General features: G+C 40.9%; 1 protein-coding gene across 3 annotated transcripts in view; it reads right to left on the bottom strand.

Annotated features, from left to right (window-relative positions):
* SLC30A8 (solute carrier family 30 member 8) overlaps nucleotides 1-16,185 on the bottom strand; it is a 226,930-nt gene extending 210,745 nt beyond the window's left edge. Inside the window, exons 1-2 of one of the 3 annotated variants that reach the window (XM_057303084.2) lie at nucleotides 16,017-16,185; nucleotides 15,283-15,383 (exon numbers count right to left, since the gene is read on the bottom strand). The gene's annotated coding sequence lies outside the window, so the exon portion shown is untranslated. Of the gene's footprint in view, nucleotides 1-15,282; nucleotides 15,923-16,016 lie in introns of those variants that run through there. The other 2 variants (XM_063606462.1, XM_055116878.3) reach the window with 2 other exon arrangements.
* Nucleotides 16,186-17,795: the final 1,610 nt, after the last annotated feature.

Genomic DNA, 17,795 nt, shown 5'->3' with positions numbered 1-17,795 from the left:
TCCAGTTCTCAGTTAAAGGGCCTGAAAAAGGCAGACACAACTGAAAAGTGAGTAGCAAGATATCTACGAGTCACATATGCCAAGTAACTAGCCATTGAACTTGAGCAAACCAGAGCCCACACTGATCCACTGTGTTCTCAACTATAATATAAAGGTGTTGAAGGCACAAATCACTCAAGTCTCTTCCATCTCCTGCACTCGCCATCTTTATACCATGCTTCAGCTACACTCTTAGTTTGCTTTGTCTTGTTAAGAATTAAATGTAATCCCAGCACTTTGGGAGGCCGAGACAGGCGAATTGCCTGAGGTCAGGAGTTCGAGACCAGCCTGGCTAACATGGTGAAACCCTGTCTCTACTAAAAATACAAAAATTAGCCAGGCATGGTGGTGTGCGCCTGTAATCCCAGCTACTTGGAAGGCTGAGGCAGGAGAATTGCTGGAACCCAGGAGGCAGAGGTTGCAGTGAGCTGAGATTACGCCACTGCACCCCAGCCTGGGTAACAGAGCAAGACTCCATCTCCAAAAAAAAAAAAAAAAAATTAAAAAAAAATTAAAAATATTGTTAGGGAAGAGCCTCTAGCAAGAAGATTTTAGAGTAGCAAAAAAAACACGTTAATGTCAAGAATTATCCAGGGATTTTTCTGCCCAGGGTTCACATAAAGAAAGAATAAATTGTTATTTAAGCCAAAATTGATTTAAACCAGTCAATTTTTTGTTATTTCACTTCTAGGGGTCAGGAGAGGAAAGAGAATGCTCAATAAACTAAACTAATTCAGAAGATGCTGGAGCTTGGAGCCAGACTGAATAGGCGATGGGAAGCCCCTCAAAATCCTGCAAAGATGTGGAATTCACATCACACAGGAGATTGAGGGTTCCAGTCAAATTCATCTGGATCTCAAAGAACAGAACAACCTCAGCAGACACCTAGCTGGTGGGCAGGTAAATGTAAGACATTTTTAAAATAGTCCAATGTATCTTATGTCTTGACTTGGAGGAACATATTTTTTAATTTTTAATGTTTCTTGTTACTTTTACATTTCCCTCTTATTTTGTTTGAGAAGGTAACTGGTATATTAGCAAGATCTCGGGCTTTAGAATCAACTATCCTTCAGTTTGTATTTTAGCTTTGCTGATTACTTAGCCTTTGGAGACCCATTTTCTTCGCTTCCAAAATGAATATAAAAGTACTACCAGCCAGGCGTGGTGGCTCATGCCTGTAATCCCAGCACTTTGGGAGGCCAAGGTGGGTGGATCATCTCAGGTCAGGAGTTTGACACCAGCCTGGCCAATATGGTGAAACCCCATCTCTACTAAAAATACAAAAAATTAGCTGAGCATGATGGTGCACGCCTGTAATCTCAGCTACTTGGGAGACTGAGGCAGGAGAATCACTTGAACCTGGGAGGCAGAGGTTGCAGTGAGCTGAGATCACACCATCGCACTCCAGCCTGGGCAACAAGAGTGAAATTCCGTCTCAAAAACAAACAAACAAAAAGCACTACCTACTTTACATGGTTGTTGTAAGGATCTGAAATAATAAATCTGAAATTCATTAACACATAGTAGATACTTAAAGATTTACTACTTTTAAAACACTTTCCCAAGTGTTTACTGGGTCAGGGTATGTGAAGGATCTACCTTAGCCAATGTGGGGCTTTAGTAGGTTAATAAGAGATGATGAGTAACCTCAGGCCATTTAGAAATGTTAAATTAGAGAAAAACAAAAACAGAGCTCTGGGTCTCTTATGTGGCTTCTGTGCCTGCTGTGTGAGCTCATTTTGGCACCTTGATCCATTAGGCAAGTCATGGATTGATTCAAACCTAGGAAATGGGTTATTCTCAGAAAGCTTCCCATCCAGGATGCAGGTGCTGCATAAACACTTTGCTAGGATGATGAGCTCCCCTAAAAGCTCCACGTGCACCAGATATGTAATAGGAGCTGGCTGCCCCCTTTAATTAGAGTTTTAAAACACAGTTTAGAGCCACAAAATAGTTCAAATTTGTTTTTCACTTGGTTATCTCTCAGGAACCATTGTGGAAGTCTGTTAAAACGTGGCAAACATCATCTGTTCAGCCACGCTTTTGCTTCTGCTTTAAATTAACAGCAATCTTGGGTTTTAGTTCATTAGAATATTCTGAATAGAGATAAATTAATTAATGGATCCAACAACCAGCATCAGTGTACCCATACTTCAAAAGGATAGTACTCTTTTTTAATGCCTCCAATATCTTATTAGGAAGAACAGGTCAAATTAAGACAAACTAATTCAGCTCAATTTGTCTCTCTTCAGCTTCAGGTCTTATAAGATTGTAAAAGCCCACACCTATCCAGATCGAATTTTATGTAAATTTATTGAACTATCAAACTCCTTGTGAACTACACTGGAATGAATGCCTGAGTACATAATACCTTTAATTTATATAAAGGCTGCTTTCAGAAGGCCTTTAACGTTTCACAAAGGTTATTAATCCTCAGAACAATCTTTTGAAGTTGGTAGGGAGAATAAATTACCAAGGTACACAGTAACCTTGAAGGAAATACTTTCTCATTAAAGGTAAGTTCAATAAAATGGTACAGCTGCTGTGCAAAGCAATTTGGTAGTGCCTTAATAAGCTAAATATAAAATTACTGTGTGACCTAGTAATTCCACTCCTGGATATACACTCCAAAGCAATGAAAACAGGTGTTCAAATGAAAACTTGCACACAGTTGCTCATAGCAGCACTATTCACGATAGCCAAAAAGTAGAAACAACCCAGATGCCCATCAACTGAAAAATGAATAAATAAAATGTGGGATATCCATACAATAAAGTATTATTCAGCCATAAAAAGAAAGGATGCACTAATGCAATATGGACGAAACCTAAAAAATACTACGCTAAGTGAAAAGCCAGATACAAAAATTGTATTGTTCCATTTATATGAAAAATTCAGAATTGACAAATCCATAAAGTATATTAGCAGTTGTCAGGATCTGGGGAGGAAGAGATGAGGTATGGTTTAATGGATACAGCGTTTCATTTGGGGGTGATGAAAATGTTCTGGAACTAGGTAGTCATGGTGGTCGCATCACACTATAAGTGCTAAATGTCACTAATGGTCAATTATATGTTATGTGTATTCTACCACAGCTTTTATTTTTAACTTTCAAGTTAGTTCAATTATCAGGTTTCTGGAAGGGCTTAACCATAGTCCTGCTCAAAATCTAAGAGGGCTATTGACAGCTGCAGGGTTCTCACGGGCCTTGGGTTCTAGAGAAATAAATAAAGCCCAATTTACGTAATTTCCACAATTCCATGATGTGAGACTTTTCCTTCAAGCCTGAAGATTTCCTACATTCTTAAAGTCTTTCCTGACCTCTTCCACTCCCAGGCCAACTAAGCTGCCTGTTTCTCTCTCTTTAATTTCACCAAACTATCAGGTCACATGATAACTTTGCTGACTTGTCCTCTTCCCCGCCAGACTCCGGGTTCCTTGAGGCCTGCAACTTTTCCTTGTACTCTGCCTTGTACCCTGCTTTGGCACGTGGGAAAGTTTCCAAAAATTACTCTATCTTATATGTTAAAATGATAACCATACGCTGCTCCCAAATTATTAACCTATTAATTCACGAAGTAATCCTTCTAACAAAGGGTATATCAGTTTTTCTTCCAATAAACTGAAACCAGGGCTTTGCAGGGCAGTGTCAGACATGAAAAGCAAGCACCTTTAGACATGACTCTGGTTATACAATATTACCTCGTGAATAAATGTATTATTGAGAGCAACATGCAATTTTTGGGACTTTTACTGTTTGCTCTTTAATTTCTAATTCTGTGAAAACGAATCAACTAGTGACTAAACTGAACAAACTCAAACTATTCCCAGGCTACTGATGCTCATAAAATCCTGTGACCTTAATGCCATGACTAGAGTGAGCATCAGTAAGAACAGTTTGGGGATGGATTGAGGAGAATAAAAGCTATGATGGGATAATGTGTTGACACTAACGTAAAAGGAGAAGGTTAAAATGAAGACAGGGAAAAGGGAGGAATTACTTAAGAGCATTAACATAATCATTTTTTATATGCAGGTGGCATGGCTTTTCTTGGCATAACTTAGGATTGGCCTACACAGAAAACTGGTGCTTATTGTTAGTTACTGCTCTATAAGGTCTATTGTTCAACTGTCCTAAAGCCAAAAGTCATCACTGCCGGCAGCCATCACTGAACCTAATCGCCTTACAGTTAATGAGCCAATAAAATGAGTTAACTTATCTAGTTTCTAGCCACGTATATGGCAAACAATTTGTCTTCAATGGAACACCAGAAATAGATTAAATTATCTTTTTTGTTGTTGCTGTTAGCTGCTAGAAAGCTTAGAGCTCAACATTCAACTTATTGTTTGCAAGTATCCAAGACTAGATATTTCAAGTACTGACTGCTGTGATTTGAATGTGTTCCCCAGAAATTCAAGTGTTAGAAACTTAATCCCTAATGCAACAGTGTTGGGATGTGGGGCCTAGAAGGTGTTTAGGTCATGAGGGCTCTGACCTCATGCATGGATTAATACCATTCTGAAAAAGGCTCATACAGGAGTTTGAGGCTACAGTGAGCTATGATTGTACCACTACACTCTAGTCTGAGCGACACAAAAAAAGGGCTCATGGAAGTAGGTGCTCTCTCTCTCTTACCCTTCTCCCTTTTAGCAAGTCAGGACATAGCATTCTTCCCCTCCATAGTATGCAGCAAGGCCCTCCCCAGAGGCCAGGGCCTTAATCTTGGACTTCCCAGTCTCCAGAAATATGGGAAATAAATTTGTTTTTTATAAATTACCCATTCTGTGGTATTCTGTTATAGCAGCACAAACAGAATGAGACCCTAAACTTGCTCCAGTGTCAACCATTCTGCTGTTTTATTTCTCTTTGTCCAACCATCTCATTCATGTCTTTTATTCTGTTTTTACATTGCATATATACTTGTAGGTTGCCATAAATCTTTTTTATTTATTTATTTGTTTTGAGACGCAGTCTTGCTCTTTTGCCCAGGCTGGAGTGCAGTGGCGCGATCTCGGCTCACTGCAAGCTCTGCCTCCCGGGTTCAAGCCATTCTCCTGCCTCAGCCTCCCGAGTAGCTGGGACCACAGGCACCTGCCACCACGCCCGGCTAATTTTTTGTATTTTTAATAGAGACGGGGTTTCACCGTGTTAGCCAGGATGGTCTCAATCTCCTGACCTCGTGATCCAACCGCCTCGGCCTCCCAGAGTGCTGGGATTACAGGCGTGAGCCACCGCGCCTGGCCCATAAATCTTTTTAAAACAAGGCACTCTATTAATATAGATATCAACTACATCTTTAATAAATTAGCAAATGAATAAACAGTTTTATTTCGTTTTCCTTCTTCCCTTTTCTCCCTTCCTCCCCACCTCCCTTCCTTCTTTCCTTCCTTCCTTCCTTCTGTACTAATAATATTACAGAGATCTTAAGGATACTCATTGCTTAAAATAGGAGAGTCAAAGAGCAGAGGTATAAAAGCAAGTCAAAATAGCATGCAAACATTAGGGTCTTTCACATTCTTTAAGATGAAAATTAAAGAGGAGATTTTCCTCATATTACAGTCTTGTTAAAGATGTCAAGACCTGCATTTCCCACAATTTCTCAGATGTGATTGCTTCAATTATTCTAGTTACTCTAGATTCTGCCCATTCTACCCTACACAAGTAGAAAGAAATAGGAACACACACATACACATACATATTCCAAATATATTTAGTCAATTAGTTGAATGAATTTGTAGAGTTGTACTCAAAATAACTGGATGTATAAATAAATTCTACTATTTCTACCTCTTACTGCGACGTTGTATGTGGAGACAAGTCTATGGACTGGGGTGATGAGATCATGTCTCTGATTACGAATACTTACAGTATTTCCCTTTGTAAAGGCAATGAGAATAATGAAAGAAGTGAGACAAGTTACATGCTTTTTCAACTTCTTACCACAATGTCCCAGTAATTATCTTTTCTTAGATTAAAAATTTCATGATTAACATCAGTTTAAGCAAACAAGATCTTTTGAACTTTCTATCTTCTTCTGTTAATATTAATAAAGAGCATCCTTTCAAAAAAAAGTGAAGGTCAAATGTCATCCTCTATTCTATCAAATGACGTAGCATTCTATGATATATTACTTCATTGGTCCTTACAAACTAACAGCTCCTAAAATATGATGAGATAGGCAGCTTCACCTAGGGCTACACACATTCTCCCACCTGAAACAAACAAAATAAACACAGACAAAATATATGAAATAAAAGTTTTGAACACATTAGGCAACAAAGGTCAGTGATCTCTGAAAGATGGAAAACAAACATGGGAATCCCTACAAGTGACCCAGATGACTGCCTTAAGAAGTTTGAGGCTTCAATGCAGGGAGTAGCCTGACAAGCTCTCTGAGTTGAAGAGATAGAGTTGAGAGCATGATGACCAATGAAGCTAAAGATTGCAGGACAGAAAGGTGAGGAAAGAGACTCAAGATCTTCAGGGGATAGGCCCTGATAATTCACCAGAATGTTTATAAACACATGCATGTAAGAAAATTGCCCATGTGCACAGAAAGAACGATCTGAAAGGGCTGAAGGAAACCCAGTCTTCACACAGGCTGGGAATAGTGCCTGTCTCCAACAGCCATAGTGGACATTTTTATAATTCATAAGACCTTAGACAGAGTACTCAGAAGGATCTTGCCTCCATAGCTGGGAATAGTTAACAGTAGACTAAATGCTGCTCTGGTTCCATCTAACAACTATGAAAAGCAGAAACTGAAAGGATCAAATGGTTTCTAAGTAATGTAACTGTATCCCAGAAAAAAAAAACTGCAAGAATATTTATAGGAACACAAAAATATCTGGCACACAAGAATGTGAAATTTATAATGTCTGGCATCCAATCAAGGATTCTAGGCATAGAAAGAAGCAGGAAAATATGATCCATAATGAGAAGAAAAATCGATCAATTGAAGCCAATCTAGAACTAACATTGATACTAAAATTGACAGATAAACACCTTAAAACAGTTACTATAAAATTATTCTATATGCTTTAAAAGATAAGTGGAAACATGGAAGATATGGAAAATTTCTAGACATGAAAACTATAATGTGGGAGATCAAAAGTATAATGGATGGGATCACTAGCCAATTAGATACTGCAGAAAAATAATTAATGGGCTTGAAGATATGGCAATAGAAGCTACCTGAAACACAGAGAGAAAGTAAATTTTTAAAAAATGAAAAGAGTGGGCCGGGCATGGTTGCTCATGCCTGTAATCCCAGCACTTTGGGAGGCCGAGGCGGGCAGATCATGAGGTCAGGAGATCGAGACCATCCGGCTAACACGGTGAAACCCACTCTCTACTAAAAATACAAAAAATTAGCTGGGCATGGTGGCAGGCACCTGTAGTCCCAGCTACTCAGGAGGCTGAGGCAGGAGACTCTCTTGAACCCGAGAGGCGGAGGTGGCAGTGAGCTGAGATCGCACCACTGCACTCCAGCATGGCCAACAGTGAGACTCTGCCTCAAAAAAAAAAAAAAAAAAAAAATGAAAAGAGCATCAGTGGGCTATAGGACAACTTCAAGAGGTCTAATATACATATAAGTAGATTCTCCAAGGAAAAGGGATAGAAAGAAAAGAATACTTAAAGTGATGATAAAATTGTTTACAAATTTAATGAAAACTATAAACCCTGAGACCCTCAAAAATTCACAATACCCAAGCACAAGAAACACACATCAAAGTACATCATCATCAAATTGCTAAAGACCAGTAATAAAAAGACAAATCTTAAATGCAGCCGACACACTACCTACAGAGGAACAAAGATAAAAATGACAGTAGAATTCTCACTGGAAATGATGCAAGCAAGAAGACAGTGAAGAATCATCTTTAAAGCACTGAAAGAAAAAACTGTCAGCCCCAAGTCTATACTTAATAAAAATATATTTCAAAAACAAAAAGAAGTAAAAACTTTTTCAGGCATACAAAAGTTAAAAGAGTTCATTATCAGCTTACCTGCACTACAAAAAAAAATGTTAAAGGAAATAATTCAGGCATAAAAAAAATAATACCAGATGGAAACATGGGTCTATACAGAACAATGCAGAGCACTAGAAAAGGCCATAACCACCACATTCCTAAAATGTAACCTCTTTCAACGTTGACCGCACCCCCGCCTAAGTGAGGGCCCATGTGCAGAATAAGAAGAGCGGTCCAGCCCTGACGTGGCATGACGTAAGACCTGCTTGGGAGAGCACAATGTGTTCAACATCAGTTGAAGAAAATAAGCGATATTGCTAACAAAGGCACATTAGAATCATGGAATAGAAGCCTTGAAAGCACTCAAAGGAGATAGGCACAGTCAAATCTGGATGATTCCCTGACACGAGGCATAGATCCTGTGGGGAAGATGGGTGACAGTGGTGGGAGGACACAGGGCTGCCCTCAGGTGCTATAGACTGGATGTTCACCATGGTAAGAAAAAGACCATGAAGGGAAAAAGCTGGTGCATGGCTATTGATTTTTGGTTGCCCAGTGCCCCAGATACTTCCTGTTTTCTGATGGGAATAAATATCACCCAAAATCAGCATGTCAGCACCAGTCTAGTTGGCCAATATCATACAATCCCACAATAGAAATACCTCACCATTCAGCAAGAATGATCCTCTCACCAAGTCACTGTCCTAGGGCCAGAGTCTCAAGACAGTCCCCTAGTTTTGAGTCTCAGAGTTCCTCGGGGCATCATGTTGACCCATTGCAGGGGCAAGGGGCTAACTGCCTGAGTTTAACAATGGGTGCTGTCTAGGCAGGGCATGGTGGCTCACGCCTGTAATCCCAGCACTTCGGGAGGCCAAGGCAGGTAGATCACTTGAGGTCAGGAGCTCCAGACCAGCCTGGCCAACATGGTGAAATCCTGTCTCTACTAAAAGTACAAAAATTAGCCGAGCATGGTGGCACATGCCTGTAATCCCAGCTACTCGAGAGGCTGAGACAGGAAAAGCGCTTGAACCCAAGAGGCGGAGGTTGCAGGAGATGGCACCACTGCACTCCAGCCTGGGCTACATAGCGAGACTTCATCTCAAAAAGAAAAAAAAAAGAATGGTGCTGCCCATAATAGCCCTTTAACTATGTGAAAGAAATTATCATCTTAGCCCTATGTCTTCTCACCTACAAAATAGCTATCTCAGTATCTTTAACTACTCCCATGAGTTGAAGGATGATTTTATAAGTAAAGAAATATAAAAAATGCCACTTTTTTATGTGTAAGACCATCTGTACCCTGACAGGGTCTTTCTTAATTATGTTGTACAGATGATAATCTGTAGTGTTTGTATATTTGTTTTGCACTCATATCATGAGTATTGAAACTATTTGAGTCAAAATTATTCTACATGTCACTTATTAAATGAAAATGTGATCACATAGCCAATGATAGTCATTTTGGGTATGCTTTAAGGCCTATGAATAAGATGTTGACCACTTTGTAATTGGTACCAGTCATTTGTAATTCTGACAGAAAGATACAGATTTATTATATTTTAACATTTTTACTTCGGTGCCTTGATGATGAATTTAATTTTGAAACATTTCAGGATTACTTAATTCAAGTTTCAAAATATAACTCAACTTCATTTAAGTTGGCATTTCATTGATTTAAAACATGAAGTCCACTTTCTGTAATTCTCCATGGGACTAAATAAGAGAGAGACTATCACATTGATTTTTTTATGGCATCCCCTTAGTAGATATGAATTTCTATTATATAGATATACACTGTTTTTTTAACATGCTTTTAAATCCAATGAATTATATTTTCGTTGTAAGCATCATTTTTACTAAAAGATAAGAATCACCAGAAAGTGAAGTTTTTACTATAGTATAGATGACCCATCTAAATTTCTGGCCCTGAAATTTTCATTTTTGATGAAATCGAAATGTCATCTCTACCACACTTCAGTTACATCCTGGAATCTGTCATGGCCTAGAAATGCTTCAGCTAGGAATTCACAAACTCAGTCATCTTACTCTCTCACCTTAACCTCTTATTTTGACTCTTACTCAATTTCTCTTACTATAGCTATTTTTCAGCCTGTCCCTTGAACCCCTCTGCTGCCTGCCTCCAGTCACCTTAAGTCTTTAATCTTTACTCAAAGCACACTTTATTTCATCATCTTTGCATCCATTCTGTTGAAATATTTTCAGTTTTATTGCCACCTTGTCCATAGTCTGCTTATGCATGACAGAATATGAATCCTGCTTTAATGTATCTATTCACCTTTCACAGTTAATCCTGGGCTGCTGTACATTTATTGCCAACATAAATTCACGATCACCAACTTCAACTAAGTTCTCAACAGTGCTTATAATCTTTCTGAGTTTTGGTAGTGCACTCTCATTTTCCATTTTTTCCTGTTTCCTACGGATGCCATAACAAATTGCCACAAACTGGATGGCTCAAAACAAGAGAAATTTTTTCTCTCTCAGTTCTGGAGACCTGAAGTCCAAAATCAAGGAGTTGGCAGGGTTAGTCCTCTGAGCACTCTGAGGGAGAATCTGTCTGTCCCACAATTCTCCTCTAGTTTCTGATGGTTGCCAACAAACCTCAGCATTTCTGTCTTTTTTTTTTTTTTTTTTTTTTTTTGAGACAGAGTCTCGCTCTGTCACCCAGGCTGGAGTGCAGTGGCATGATCTCAGCAACTTTTGCCTCCCAGGTTCAAGCGATTCTTGTGCTTCAGCCTCCCAAGTAGCTGCAACTATAGGCATGCACCATCACGTCTGGCTAATTTTTGTATTTTTAGTAGAGATAAGGTTTCACCCCATTGGTCAGACTGGTCTCAAACTCCTGGCCTCAAGTGATCCACCCACCTCGGCCTCCCAAAGTGCTGGGTTTACAGGTGTGAGCCACCGCACCCGGCCAAACCTCAGCATTCCCTGGCTTGTAGGTGCAGCATTCCACTCTCTTGTCTTCACATGGTGTTCTCTCTGTGTATCTTTTTGTGTCTTCATGTGGCCATCTTCCCACTGTTTGCATCCGTGTCACTGTTTCTCTCTTCTTAGAAGGACACTAGTCATCAGATTTAGGGCCCACACTAGCCCAAAATGACCTTATCTTAATTAACTGCATCTGCAAAGACCCTATTTCCAAATAAGGTCTCATTCTGAAGTTCTAGATGGACATCTATTTTGGAAGGATACTATTCAACCCAATACACCAGCTATTTCAAATTGTTCCCACTTTCCTCAGATCTCAGATCCCATCATTTATTTCTTCTTCACTGTAGGCACACAACCTTGAATCCTTGAATTTTACTACTTCACAGACAACGGAAGCCATCAAGAATTCTCTCAACTTTTCATCAACTGATACATTTACCTGGCCCTCTACCATGCCCACTTATAACAATGGATGTGGTGTTCCTCTTCCGATCTTAAGCTTTATACCTGTACTTTGTAGACCCTTCCCTCTCACTTTCTCAAGGCCCTCACTCTATCACTGACTTCTACTCTTATTTACATCATTGATCTCCACTCTTATTTGGCTATCCATTAACATTTAAGCACACTCAAATATCTCACTTAGAAAAAATAACTAAAAAGAAACTTGACATCACATTTTTGCCTAGCTACTGAGCTATCTCCTCCTTTCCTCTTAAAAACCAAACTATTTGAAAGAATGTTATACATTCACTGTTTTCATTTTCGCATCTCCTGCTTACTCCTTAACCCATTATTACTCAGATTCTACACCTACCATTCCACAGAAATTGTTCTTTCCAAGGTCTTCAATGGCCTTTATGTCACTAAATTTAAAAGATATTTTTAGTCTATCATACTTGACCACTAGACAAGCCCTCATTACTAGTTTTCTTTGACACCATACTCTCTCTCTCTTTAATAGCTTTTCAGACGTCTTTGTAGGGTCCTCTTTTTCTGCCCAGCCATCAGATGTTGACATTTATGATGATTCTATCCAATTCCTCTTTTCTCTCCTCTTGGTTTTAGTTAATTTCTTCCACTGCCATGGGTTTCAAATGCCATTTAATATTGCCTATTTGATGTCTCTACTTAAAAGTATCAAAGACACCTCAAACTCAATAGTCCAAAACTGAACTCTCATGTCTCCCCATTCCAAAGTCCCATCCTCTTCTGGTGCCCTCTACTGTCATAAATGATATTACCATCTACTCATCTTTCCATGCTAAAAATGAGGGCATTATCTTCATTATCTTATCTCCAACTTCTCCCTCACTCCCACATCCAATTACTTACCAAAAATTATTGATTATTCTTCTCCTAATTATTTCTTAGTTAGGACTACTCTCTGCATCCTCACTAACACCACCCTACTCCAGTCTCTTATCGTCTGACCTATTTGCTGGCCCTAAACCTAATCCAACTCCCCTCAGATTCATTCTTTCCACACTGCTGCCAGAGAGATGCTTATTCAAAGCAAATATGAGAATCTTCTACTTAAATCTCATGAATGAATTCGTTTTAAGATGGAGTAGAGATCTTCTGGAACTCTATTCCAGAAAGAAACAGGAATTCAGATTTCATCTTTGATTAAATTAGAAATCAATAGAACTTGAAATGGGGGAAAACAGAAAACGAGATGAAGAAAAAAAGTTGATAGAAAAATGCTACAAAACCAAGCAGAGCAGGGAAAGTCAGACATGAGTGCCTGCAAATTAAGAATTTCATAAGAAGCAAGCAAAATTGCCCACATAGAACCCTAGAAAGCTTCAAGTTCCAGGTAATACAGGAAGTAGAGATGAGATGATAGTAGAAGTGTTTTTACAGAGCTGTGGAATGATATGAGAAGATTCGGCCAAAGATTCAAAGAAAGCTAAGCAGAACAAGCAATGTAATTATCAACATCAAAGGAAATGAAGATTTATACAAGAAGAAAATATAATCACAGTCCACTACTTGACTCAGCATGGAACAATAATTAAAATTATAAATAGAAATGTAAGAAAAATACAAAATAGTCGTATTAGAAAGAATAAAGGGATTAGGAAGAGAAAGCATAAGAGATATAAAATTCTCCTTTGTCAAATGGAATCAACCTTGATGCCCATCAACGATGGATTAGATTGAAAAAAAATGTGGTAAGTATTCACCATGGAATACTATGTAGCCATAAAAAAGAACAAAATCATGTCCTTGCAGCAACATGGATGCAGCTGGAGGCTGTTATCCTAAGCAAATTGACATAGGAACAGAAAACCAAATACCACATGTTCTCACTTATAAGTGGGAGCTAAACTTTAGGTACTCATGGACACAAAAATGGCAAAATAGACATGGGGGTCTACTAAAAGGGGAGAGAAAGGGAGGGAGGCAAGCATTGAAAAACTACCGGGCACTATGCTCAGTATCTCGGTGCTGAGATTAACCATGCCCCTAACCTCAGCATCACGCAATATACCCAGGTAAAAAGAATCTGCACATATACCCCCTGAATCTAAAATAAAAATTGACATTATAAATAAATAAATAAATAAATAAATAAATAAAATTCTCCTTTGTCATAATAGGAAGACATAATGTCTAAAATCTATAAAACAAAGATGCTTACTCACATTATCTAGAAGGTAAAAGAATTGGAAGTGGCCAGGCCCGGTGGCTCATGCCTGTCATCCTAGCACTTTGGGAGGCCAAGGTGGGTGGGTCACTTGATGTCAGGAGTTCAAAACCAGCCTGGCCAACATGGTGAAACCCCGTCTCTACTTTTTTTCTCTAAGAAAACAAAAAAGTTAGCCAGATGTGGTGGTGAGCACCTGTAATCCCAGCTACTCGGGAGGCTGAGGCAGGAGAATCGCTTGAACCCGGAAGGCGGAGGTTGCAGAGAGCAGAGATCATGCCTCTGCACTCCAGTCTGGGTGACAGAGGGAGACTCTGTCTCGAAAAAAAAAAAATTGGAAGTAGTTGTCTTTGGGGTGAGGGGCCATGATGCCTTCAAGGGACTGATAATTTTTGTGTAAGACTTTTAGAATTATTTAATTATTTGTATACTATGTGCAAGTATTGCTATAATACAAGTTAAATTTTAAAATATTTTTCAATGGTTTACCCAGGCTCTTAGGATACAGTCTGAACCCCAAAGCATGGCTTGTGAGGCCTGTCATGATATGTCCACCTCTGTCAACCACTTCAGCCACACTTCTTAACACCTTCATTCTTTCTTCTAAGCACCAACTATATTGAGCTTTCTTTACCCCCTAATACAGATGATGACTTTGCTCACCTCTAGCACCTTCTATGAGCTGTTGTTTCTCTCTAGGATTGCTACCTGCTTCTCCTCCCAAACTTCTCTTGGCTATGCTCCAAAACGCCTTCTCTCTTGTACCACATCCAAGGTAAGTTTGCTTCCTATTCACTCCCTTAGCACTCAACTTTCCCCTAAGACAGCATCTACCACATGTATCGTAATATCTTATTGAATTATCTGTTCCCCACCCTGCCATCTACACTACAAGCAACATGAGAGCCCAATCCCATCTTTTCAGGTTTATTGTCCTAAGCTCAGCATCCAGAAAGATGCTTATTTTAAAACTGATGCTCAACACATACCTAGAACAGTGCCTGGCACCCCGTAGACACAACAAAAATGTTGAATGAATGACAGGAAGAGACAGCAAATTTGCACTGTTAGATTCATGCTGTTCAATAAAGTTAACCCAAGGCAAAATTATAAAAATACAAGGAATTACCAAAAAATTGGAAGATGGGATTTGGGCTCTCATGTTGCTTGTAGTCTAGACGGCGGGGTGGGGAACAGATAATTCAATAAGGTATTACGATACATGTGGTAGATGCTGTCATAGGGGAAACTTGAGTGCTAAGGGAGTAAATAGGAAGCAAACTTACATCGGATGTGCTACAAGAGAGAAGGCGTTTTGGAGCATAGCCAAGAGAAGGTTGGGAGGAGGAGCAGATAGTAATCCTTGCCCGGGGCCAGGGACAAAAGGTGTTAATTTCAGTATTTTTCTACTCTTCTTTTTAAACAAGCTTCCCTTGTTTAATTGCTCACTAAGCACACTTTAAATAAAGCTCAACCTTTTAGTATCACCACCTAGGTTAATTCACACTAATGAGTTGGTAACAACATTGTTTCAAATTAAAACCATTAGCAGGAGATGCCCATGCTTAACCCAAAGAATCTTAAAGATGATTATGAGTTCAATGCCTTACTCTACAAGTTTCTACAAATGAGAAAATTGAAGCCCAGAGACAATGACTCACCAGGTATCACAAAGCAAATTCAGCTCAAAGCTGGGTCTTCAGATTCCCAACACTGCACTCCCTCCAGGAAGTAACATCGCTTACTTAGGGAGAGAGACATCCTGGGAAGACAGCATGAGGGTGATATTTCCAAAGTTAGACAAGCAGGCTTTTTTGATGCTTCTTAAAATTCAATAGCCTCAAGGCACACCTACTTCAGCTGGTTACTGTAAGATTAACGAGCTATCAGCTATGGCAGCACCTGGTAAATTATAAACTGGAAAGCACTTGGTAAACTGTAAGGTACCTGGTAAACTGTAAACCGTAAAGTCCAGTAAAATACTGGTGGATTTCAGAGGACATTGCCCTCTGACCCTGACAATCCCACCTTAAAATCTTGAGATATTTCTTAGCATGAAAAGTCCCAGACTGAATCCTGTAGAAGTTTAGAGCAACTAGTACCCTCAGTACCAATTTGGAAGCAGTAATTATAGAAATTCAATTCAGGCTGTTTTCTGACAGTTTGCTAAACCTCCCTGGTATAAAAATTTAAGAGCTGATAAACAGTTTACTATTTTGCTGCCAGTTCAGTCCTGAGACGCCTTAGGAAAATATTTCATCCCCACTGCTTCCAGTTGCCAAAAAACAAAATGGCTTCTCTGACAGAATCAGATAGGTAGTAGGTTTCCTAGGCATTAGAACATCCTTAATGAAGGTGAGCATTGGGAAATGTTTTCAATAATTAGAACATTTACCGCAGGATTCTAGAGTCTCCACAGGGTTCAGGAGAGGATTCTTCTCCAACAAGCCTTCCTTCAGTATGCATTAACTGATCTCCTATTGAGAGGTGACAGCATGCTGGCAGCCCTCGCAGCCCTTTCTCGCTCTCAGCGCCTCCTCGGCCTCGGCGTCCGCTCTGGGCATGCTCGAGAAGCCCTTCAGCCCGACACTGCGCTCTGGGGGCCCCTCTCTGGGCTGGCCAAGGCGGGAGCCAGCTCCCTCTGCTTGTGGGGAGGTGTGGAGGGAGCGGTGCGGGCGGGAACCTGGGCTGCGCGCGGCGCTCGCGGGCCAGCGCGAGTTCCGGGTGGGCGTGGGCGTGGGCCCCGCGGGCCCCGCGGGCCCCGCACTCGGAGCCGCCGGCCGGCCCCGGGCAGTGAGGGGCTTAGCACCCGGGCTAGCAGCTGCGGAGGGTGCGCCGGGTTCCCCAGCAGTGCCGGCACTGCGCTCGAATTCTCGCCAGGCCTCAGCTGCCTCCCCGCGGCGCAGGGCTGGGGAACTGCAGCCCGCCATGCCCGAGCCTCCTCCCAACCCCCGCGGTGGGCTCCTGCGCCGCCAGAGCCTCCCCGACGAGCGCCGCCCCCTGCTCCGCCGCGCCCGGTTCCGTCCACCGCCCAAGGGCTGAGGAGTGCGGGCGCAGGGCGCGCGAGACTGGTGGGCAGCTCCGCCTGCTGCCAGTGCAGGATCCACTAGGTGAAGCCACCTGGGCTCCTTAGTCTAGTGGGGACTTGGAGAACCTTTATGTCTAGCTAAGGGATTGTAAATACACCAATCAGAGCACTCTGTCTAGCTCAAGGTTTGTAAACACACCAGTCAGCACTCTGTATCTTGGTAATCTGGTGGGGACTTGGAGAACCTTTATGTCTAGCTAAAGGATTGTAAACACACCAATCAGCACCGTGAGTCTAGATCAAGGTTTGTAAACGCACCAATCAGTGCTCTGTGTCTAGCTAATCTAGTAGGGACTTAGAGAACTTTTGTGTAGCCCAGGGATTGTAAACGCACCAATCAGCACCCTGTCAAAACGGACCAATCAGCTCTCTGCAAAATGGACCAATCAGCAGGATGTGGGTGGGGCCAGATAAGGGAATAAAAGCAGGCTGCCAGAGCCAGCGGTGGCTACCGGCTCTGCTCTCTTTCACTGTTGTGGAAGTTTTGTTCTTTTCCCCTTTACAATAAATCTTGCTGCTGCTCACTCTTTGGGTCCGCGTTGCCTTTATGAGCTGTAACACTCACTGCGAAGGTCTGCAGCTTCACTCTTGAGGCCAGCAAGACTACGAACCCAACAGAAGGAAGAAACTCTGAACATGTCCGAACATCAGAAGGAACAAACTCTGGACGCACCGTCTTCAAGAACTGTAACACTCACTGTGAAGGTCCGTGGCTTCATTCTTAGTCAGTGAGACCAAGAACCCACCAAATTCTGGACACATGATTGCATAGAATTCATCCTCGCCAAAGGCATGTATGAAACATTTAAGCAACCTAATGATGTCTCTGAAGTCCTGTGCCAATAGTTTCCAATGATATGTACAGTTGCCATCAGAGATGCACTATCACAAACCTTTGTGGCAGGAGGTTTTGGGGGATTAAGTTATCAGTTAGGGTGCTTTCAGGTGCAAGAAACTGAATACCCCAATAAAAGTGCCTCAAACAATTGGATTTTATTATTGTTATTGTCTCACAGAACAAGACTAGCCATAGGTAGGCAGTTGCAGGGTGGGGACAGAAGCTCATTGATGTCATTGAAGACACTG

The sequence above is a fragment of the Pan paniscus genome, chromosome 7 (assembly GCF_029289425.2).
Source record: "Pan paniscus chromosome 7, NHGRI_mPanPan1-v2.0_pri, whole genome shotgun sequence".
Taxonomy (NCBI): Eukaryota; Metazoa; Chordata; class Mammalia; order Primates; family Hominidae; genus Pan; species Pan paniscus.
The sequence above is the reverse complement of the archived record's forward strand: the minus strand, read 5'-3'. Positions and strand labels throughout refer to the sequence as shown.